The following is an 8,416-nucleotide window of genomic DNA, read 5'->3' on the forward strand; positions in this document are numbered from 1 at the left end:
TGCCCCCTCCCATGGAACCCCGCCACTGCCGTGAAACCGCGCCGCTGCCGAATTCCCCCCCGCCGCCGAATTCCCACCGAATCCCCCCCCCCCCCCCCGCTGCCAGGGCCAGACCAAATGATTTTGCGGGCCTTATACAGCCCACGGGCCGGACATTCCCCACCCCTGCACTAGGGGGAAGCCAGCTGTCAGCCACACTATGTACAATGCTTCCCCAACCAAATGGTGTTCTGTCACATGATTTCATGACCAATGATTTGGAGGGGTTGCAAATGGCTGTCATTTAGGACAGAATGTGGCCCATTGTTTGGGAGTATAAAGAACTGAGAAGTGTAGCTCTTTATACAGATACAGGGGAGAGTCTATTTAACACACTAATAATGAGGAAAAAATGTATTCATAAAATTGTTTTTTTTTTTTTTTTAAAAAGGGGGCAAGGAATGCTCTTAAAAAGTTAGACCCAGTGTCCAGTGCTAAAACATGTAACCACTTGTTCTACATTTACTGTACCCTCCCTTCAAATGCAGTGATGCAGAGAAAGCTAGTTAGCAGCTTAAGTAGTCATTTGCACGTGCAATGAGAGTTACAACACCTGCAATTGTCAAATATATTTGTATCTATGTGTGAAAGCCCACAGGCTTCCCTTTCTTAAATTACCTGCCCACTAAGAATTTGGGAGTAAATAGATAATCCTTTGTGGCTGCAATCCTGTTGTCTTTTTCAAGCGGTGATAGAATCTCAGCGTACCAGGGCTTGCCTTCCTTAGCCATCTTTTTCTGCTTCTTGGAGAAAAAAAAATCTCTTATGTCAACATAAAATCTTGAATAATGTATTTTACTATGAGCGCGCCTTTTGTTGTGGCTGGTAGACACTTCGCTTATAGATCATGAGCATGGAACAAAAAAGCAATGGACCAGATTAGAAGCAAAATAAACATATTTTAAGACTTAGTTAACATGGGGAATGTAATCTAAATAATTTATATAATGACATATTTGTAGCTAATATACATAACTGGGACAGAAGAGGTCTGGGTGCCCCTAGCTATGCCACCAACTTGATGTGTGACCTTGCGTAAGTCACTTAAATGTCCTAGGCCTCAGTTCTTTCATCTGTAAAAGCGGATCTCCTTACATTCCACGTTGAAATTAAAATCATTAATGTTTGTCACGTATGTTGAGATGCTCAGTCAAAAGGCGCTGTCAGTGGTTTTCATTTTAAGAGTGGCAATTGAGGAAAAGGGGGGGGGAATGGGAGAAATTGGCAGTTTTCTCTCTAGTGGGCTAAATTCTGACTTCAGTGGGATTGCGTAACAGTTACTGAGGGCAGAATTTGACCCATCTTAACACTTGAGTTGCGTGTGGTCCAGTCATGAAAAACAATTCTCCCTATAGTTCATATTATTTCTATAGGGGTGGATATCTTAAATATCTCCCAAATGTCTTCTTATATCACTAAGTAAAATAAAATGGAACAGTAACTGAAGTTCATCAGGGCACAGACACTACTTCAGCATTAACTGCTATATAAATAAAATGGATGCTGATCCTGTTTCCTTTATAGATAATTCCTGAGAAAGTCTTCAAGCTTAAAATGTTGCTGTATTTTTAATATGTTGTCTTGATAACCACTTTGTTCCATCTGGGTCCTTTCAGTAGCTGCATTGGTATCTTTTATTCTGTATATCTGCATCTTCCACTCTCAAGAAGTAATGCAGCTCCTAGCAAGGGTGTGCAGCTAGTCAGCCTTCATCCGGACGTGGCACGAGCACAGTTGAACTCTGAGTGCATAGGCCCAAGTGTACAGATTAGAAGTTAGTTCAACAAACAGGGTTAGTAGCTACTGGGTGCTGGAAAATTGACCCTATTTATTTCAACAGTTACTGGAATACACAGAAGTGAAAGTGAGTTGAGAGTGCTGGGAAGGGTTTGCTTTCCACAGGAAATGCATACTGATGTAGACTACACATCACGCCAGTATAACAGCGTCCGATTCCCGGGAGTATAGCATTGGCTCCAGCCACATAATTGTGAAAGCAGGCAAGCAAAGTACAAGTAAGCACCTCTGAGCGCCTCTGAAACAAAGTGGGCATAGCAGGACAGTACTGAAATAGCGATATGCACAAAGAATAGCGGGATGGCACTGAAATAGCGATATCCACTAAGAATGCTTGTGGCTTAAACCATCAGCCACATTTTCTACTTATTTTGCTCACTAGCTGTACTGTTTGTAAGGTAGTCACTGTGATACATGAAATGACTTCCTACTCCTGCAAGCACTAGCTTGGCCCAAAGTGTGCAGAAAATTAACTACCTTTTTTTTTCCCCTCAGGAAATGATGGCACTACAGGCCTAGCTCCCTTTGAAATTCGATGGGAACTGGGTTCCTGGAGCCAGTAGGCATCTTTTGCAAATCCCAGGCCCAACTGGCTCTGTTGTTCGCCAATGTGACGAGAGGATGAGTAAACTGCTGCTGGCACAGCACGACTGAGAGCAGTCACCATGGAATACGTCCACTAAGCTGAACCATATGCTATTTAAGGCCTGATCCTGCAAGTGCCATCCACCCCATTGACTGTGTGGTTATTCAACACCTTGCAGACTCTGGTTATCAGTGGGAAACACTTCTTGGACATTTTATCTGCAGCAGAGCAAATGGACACAGATCCTTCCCTTATAATGCTACACACTTGTTTCTAGGCATGGTGCTGAGCACAAAACAGCCTAGAAACTACAGTTATCCTGAACGCAGGCTGTGCTCTAGCTGCTTCCTGTCTGTCAGCACAAAGCACCCATAAAACCTGTAGTTCTAGCTGCAGTGGATCCGCCGCGCATAGCCTGACTTCCGATGTACTCTCTTGCCAGATGCAAGCCTGTTTCAAATCCTCTAATCCATTGTAGGGGATCAAACCCTTCCCTCCGCCCATTCCTGTGCTCTTGGGCTCTAGCAGAGATGGGGAAACAGCGGGGCCAACGTTCAGTGCTCAAGTAATTTGAGTCCAGGCCCGTTGTTCGCACAATGGGACGGTATTGTGTTCTAATGCGAGGGGCATACAAGTGCAGCTTCTCTAGTATGGTCCCATGTAAGTCAGGATGAGAGCGGCCACATACGGCCAGTGCTTGGGGCTTACGACATAGGTCATGTTTCAATAAAATAAATGGAGAGGCCAGAGAACTCGGTGGTGATGACGCGTATGCTGGTGATGTCTTTGTCCTGTAAGCGTTGCAGAGGAGGAGACTTGTCTCCTATTTGTTACTAAACTGCTTAGCCACCATGGACTCTACATCTAACTTGGTGTCCCAAGCACATGGCCCACTCCCCTGGAGCTAGATGTGTCCTGTAACTGGTCACCTAAATACCATTTTTTTTTAAACTTTAGTGTGCTGTGTAACAAAGGGTCTGAGATTTTCTTTTAATCAAAGTGTTAAATATTTACCATTCTTTTACATAACTGCACGGTAAGGCAGTGAAAGTCACCGCTCTGTAACCATCTGGTATGGGCCAGTTCTGCACACAAGGGCGATGAGATTACATACCTTTGTGAAGCTGAGCCTGAGGCACCTAAGGCCAGGATTTAGGCACCACAGCTGTTCTCAAAAACCACTGCTCAGCTGTGGTTTGGTAGAGCATATGCAAAAAAAACTGCCTAAATGCTGCTGCTTCTCACAGTTAGTGAGCAGCACCGTGACCTGACATGTGAGTCTCAAAGTGCAGGCATTCTCAGAGCATGCTTACAGGCTCAGGTCCCCGCAAAACACAACTCCGGGGCACAGTTATAGACACACCCACCGCCTTATAGGCAGTGGTTACGGCACACATTGGGGTTGTGAGCCGTGGGGCTGTGAGCTTGAACAGACAGTGTGGCCAAAAGAGCTAATACGAGCCTGGGATGCATAATCACACTAGCAATAGAGAAATTAGTTTGCTGTATTTGGCACTGATCAAATCCCTGTTGGCCTACTGGGGCCAGGGCTGGTGCCCACAATTCGGAGCAGAGCCACGAGATTGAGTCACGTTTAGAAAACATGCCTCATAATGCTAGCCGCAAAGACCTCAAGCTAGTTTGCTTAACAAAGAGATGGTTAAGGGATGCCTTGATTACAGTTTACAAGTATTTTCATGGTGAACAAATACTAATGAGTCTAGCACACAAAGGTTTAACACGAGCTACTGGCTATAATTTGAAGCAAACCAACTTGAGACTGGAAATAAGGCACTTTTTAACAGTGGGAGGGGGTTAACCAGTTGAACAATTTATCAAGGGTTGTGGTGGCTTTGCTGTCACTACCAATTTGAGATGTTGCTAAAAGATATGCTCTAGGAATGATGTTGCTGACATGCTATGGCCGGAGTCATGCAGACAGTCAGAGTAGATGCAGACAATGGTCCCTTTTGGTGTTGGACTCTATGAAATAAGGTCTCTGTTCCAAATTGGGCAATGCAGCGGTTTGAAGCCGGGGTGTGTGTGTGTGCGTGTCCCCTACCCACCGAGCCATTAGGCAGCTCATTTGGCACAAGAAAAAAGTTACCTTGGCTTAGACACCTGCCACCAGGAGAGTGTTCATGAAAGAGAACGCCAAGCAAAGGGAAGCACCTCTGGCCGCCTTGTTCCGCCTGAGGAACCTAAATACCGTTTAGGCTCAGGCTCTAAGCCCAGCTTTGTGCTGCTTCGTGTCATGCCTGCCTAGATGAGGTGCCCTTGCATAGGCCCTGAAAATTCCTCGTACAATGCACAGGGCGTCTAACACATTGCTGGGAATGCCAGTCATTATGTGCTGCAATGCCTACATATGTTAGAACGTTTGCCCTACACAGAGCATGCCAGGGCTCCAACTGGGTTGCTGTTTCTCTCCCTCTTCTGCCCCCCCCCCCCCCCCCAACACACACCACCCCTCCATTTGTACAAGGTTAACAGCAGCCATAGTAGGTTTAACCATGTGCTCTACTGTTTTTTTGCCCTTGCTCAATGAAATATTGTGCCTATTTCCTCCATTGCCAGTAAGTGGCAGCGTTACTCAGTGTTTCACTCATCAGAGCACTTGGCTACCCCCAGCTATAACATTTCCCTTAGTATTTTGCCTGCTTTATTATTAAGTCATAGAATCATAGAATATTAGAGTTGGAAGGGACCTCAGGAGGTCATCTAGTCCAACCCCCTGCTCAAAGCAGGACTAACCTCAGCTATATCATCCCAACCAGGGCTTTGTCAAGCCTCAGCTTAAAAACCTCTAAGGATGGAGATTCCACCACCTCCCTAGGTAACCCATTCCAGTGCTTCACCACCCTCCTAGTAAAAAACTTTTTCCTAATGTCCAACCTAGACCTCCCGCCCTGCAACTTGAGACCGTTGCTCCTTGTTCTGTCATCTGCCACCACCGAGAACAGCCTAGCCCCATCCTCCCTGGAACCCCCTTTCAGGTAGTTAAAGGCCGCTATCAAATCCCCCCTCACTCTTCTCTTTTGCAGACTAAACAAGCCCAGTTCCCTCAGCCTCTCCTCATAAGTCCTGTGCTCCAGCCCCTAATCATTTTGGTTGCCCTCCGCTGCACTCTCTCTAACTTGTCCACATCCTTTTTGTAGTGGGGGGCCCAAAACTGGACACAATATTCTAAATGCGGCCTCACCAATGCCGAATAGAGGGGAATAATCACTTCCCGTGACCTGCTGGCAATGCCCCTCCTAATGCAGCCCAATATGCCATTAGCCTTCTTGACAACCAGGGCACACTGCTGACTCATATCCAGCTTTTTATCCACTGTTACCCCCAGGTCCTTTTCTGCAGAGCTGCTGCCCAGCTCGTCGGTCCCCAGTCTATAGCTGTGCATGGGATTCTTCCTTCCTAAGTGGAGGACTCTGCACTTGTCCTTGTTGAACCTCATTAGGTTTCTTTTGGCCCAATCCTCCAGTTTGTTTAGGTCACTCTGTATCCTATCCCTACCCTCCAGGGTATCTACCACTCCCCCCAGCTTAGTGTCGTCCACAAACTTGCTGAGGGTGCAATCTACCCCATCCTCCAGATCATTAATAAAGATGTTGAACAAAACCGGCCCCAGGACCGACCCCTGGGGAACTCCGCTTGTGACCGGTTGCCAGCTAGACATGGAGCCATTGATCACTACTCGTTGAGCCCTATGCTCTAGCCAGTTCTCTATCCATTTTATAGTCCATTCATCCAACCCATACGTCTTTAACTTGCTGATAAGAATACTGTGTGAGACAGTATCAAAAGCTTTGCTAAAGTCACGGTATATCACATCCACGCCTTCCCTACATCCACAGAGCCAGTCACCTCATCATAGAAAGCAATCAGGTTGGTCAGGCATGACGTTCCCTTAGTGAATCCGTGTTGACTGTTCCTGATCACCTTCCTCTCTTCCACGTGCCTTAAAATGGATTCCTTAAGGACCTGCTCCATGATTTTTCCAGGGATTGAGGTGAGGCTGACCGGTCTGTAGTTCCCTGGATCCTCTTTCCTCCCTTTTTTGAAGAGGGGCACTATATTTGCTTTTTTCCAGTCCTCAGGGACCTCCCCCTGTTCCCACGAGCTTTCAAAGCTAATAGCCAATGGCTCTGAAATCACCTCAGCCAACGCCCTTAGCACCCTCGGGTGCATTGCATCCGGACCTGTGAATGTCCAATCCTTCTAAATAGTCTTGGACCCGTTCCTTCAGCACTGCGGGATGTTCGCCTCCTTCCCATTCTGTGCCACCCAGTGCAGCAGTCTGAGAGCTGGTCTTGTCTGTGAAGACAGAGGCAAAAAAGGCATTGAATACCTCAGCTTTCTCCACATCCTCCGTCACTAGGTCACCTCCCTCATTCTCTAAGGGGCCCACACTTTCTCTAATCTTCCTCTTGTTGGCACCATGCCTGTAGAAACCCTTCTTGTTCCCCTTCACGTCCCTTGCTAGCTGCAACTCCAATTGTGCTTTGGCCTTCCTGATTTCATTCCTGCACGTTCAAGCAGTGTTTATATAATCCTCCCTAGTCATCTGACCAAGCTTCCACTTCTTGTAAGCTTCTTTTTTGCGTTTAAGTTCGCCAAGGACATCTTTGTTAAGCCAAGCTGGACGCCTACCATATTTGCTATTCTTTCTGCACATCGGGATGGTTTGCTCTTGTGCCGTCAATAAGGTCTCTTTAAAATACAGCCAGCTCTCTTGGGTTCCTTTCCCCCTCATATTAGCCTCCCAGGGAATCCTGCCCATCAGTTCCCTGAGGGAGTCAAAGTCCGCTTTTCTGAAGTCCATGGTCCGTATCCTGCTGCTCTCCTTTCTTCCTTTCGTCTGGATCCTGAACTCGACCATCTCATGGTCACTGCTGCCCAGGTTGCCCCCCACTTGTACTTCCCCTACCAAATCTTCCCTGTTTGTGAGCAGCAGGTCAAGAGAAGCACGGCCCCTAGTTGGTTGCTCCAGCACTTGCACCAGGAAATTGTCTGCAACACTCTCCAAAAACTTCCTGGATTGTTTGTGCTCTGCTGTATTGCTCTTCCAGCAGATGTCAGGGTGATTGAAGTCTCCCATGAGAATCAGGCCCTGTGAACTGGAAACTTTCCCTAGTTGAGTAAAGAAAGCCTCATCTATCTCATCCTCTTGGTCTGGTGGTCTGTAACAGACACCCACCAGGACATCACTCATTATTCTTGCTTCTAAGCTTAACCCAGAGACACTCAACTGACTTATCTCCAGTTTCATACTGGAGTTCAGAGCAGTCATATTGCTCTCTTACATACAGTGCAACTCCTCCCCCCTTTTGCCCCTGCCTGTCCTTCCTGAACAGTTTATACCCATCCATGACAGCGCTCCAATCATGAGTTATTCCACCAAGTCTCAGTTATTCCGATCATGTCGTAGTTTCTTGACTGTGCCAGGACTTCCAGTTCTTCCTGCTTGTTTCCCAGGCTTCTTGCATTTGTGTACAGGCACTTGAAATAAGTAGCCGAGTGGCCTACTTTCACAGTATGAATCGGGAGGCCTCTCCTGCTGCACCCTCCTACTTCTGCTTCCTTGCAGTGTCCCTCTTCCCCACTAACCTTCGGGCTTAGGTCCCCGTCCCCCGTCGAAACTAGTTTAAAGCCCTCCTCACTAGGTTAGCCAGCCTGTCTGCGAAGATACTCTTCCCTGTCTTCGTTAGATGAATCCCGTCCCTTCCTAGTAATCCTCCCATTATAACAGGCGGCTAAAGAGCTTTCATTTCCACACTCCCCTGGGCTGATTGCACCAGTAAGTCCACACCCTGGAAGGCAGACCATAATGCCTCCTTCACTGCAACAGGAACAATGCTGCCAGCAGCGTCTCAGTGCACAGAGAGCAGTCCCTCTGCGAGTACGTGTCTGAGTGGGGCCAGGCTGTGGCTGGCCTGGTCAAGGGGGGGGGGGGGGGGAATCATGCCTTCCCTGGCCCTAGGGGCTGTCTAG

This window comes from Emydura macquarii, unplaced genomic scaffold (genome assembly GCF_026122565.2).
Source record: "Emydura macquarii macquarii isolate MOO-44397 ecotype Brisbane River unplaced genomic scaffold, CSIRO-AGI_Emac_v2 contig_2897, whole genome shotgun sequence".
Taxonomy (NCBI): Eukaryota; Metazoa; Chordata; order Testudines; family Chelidae; genus Emydura; species Emydura macquarii.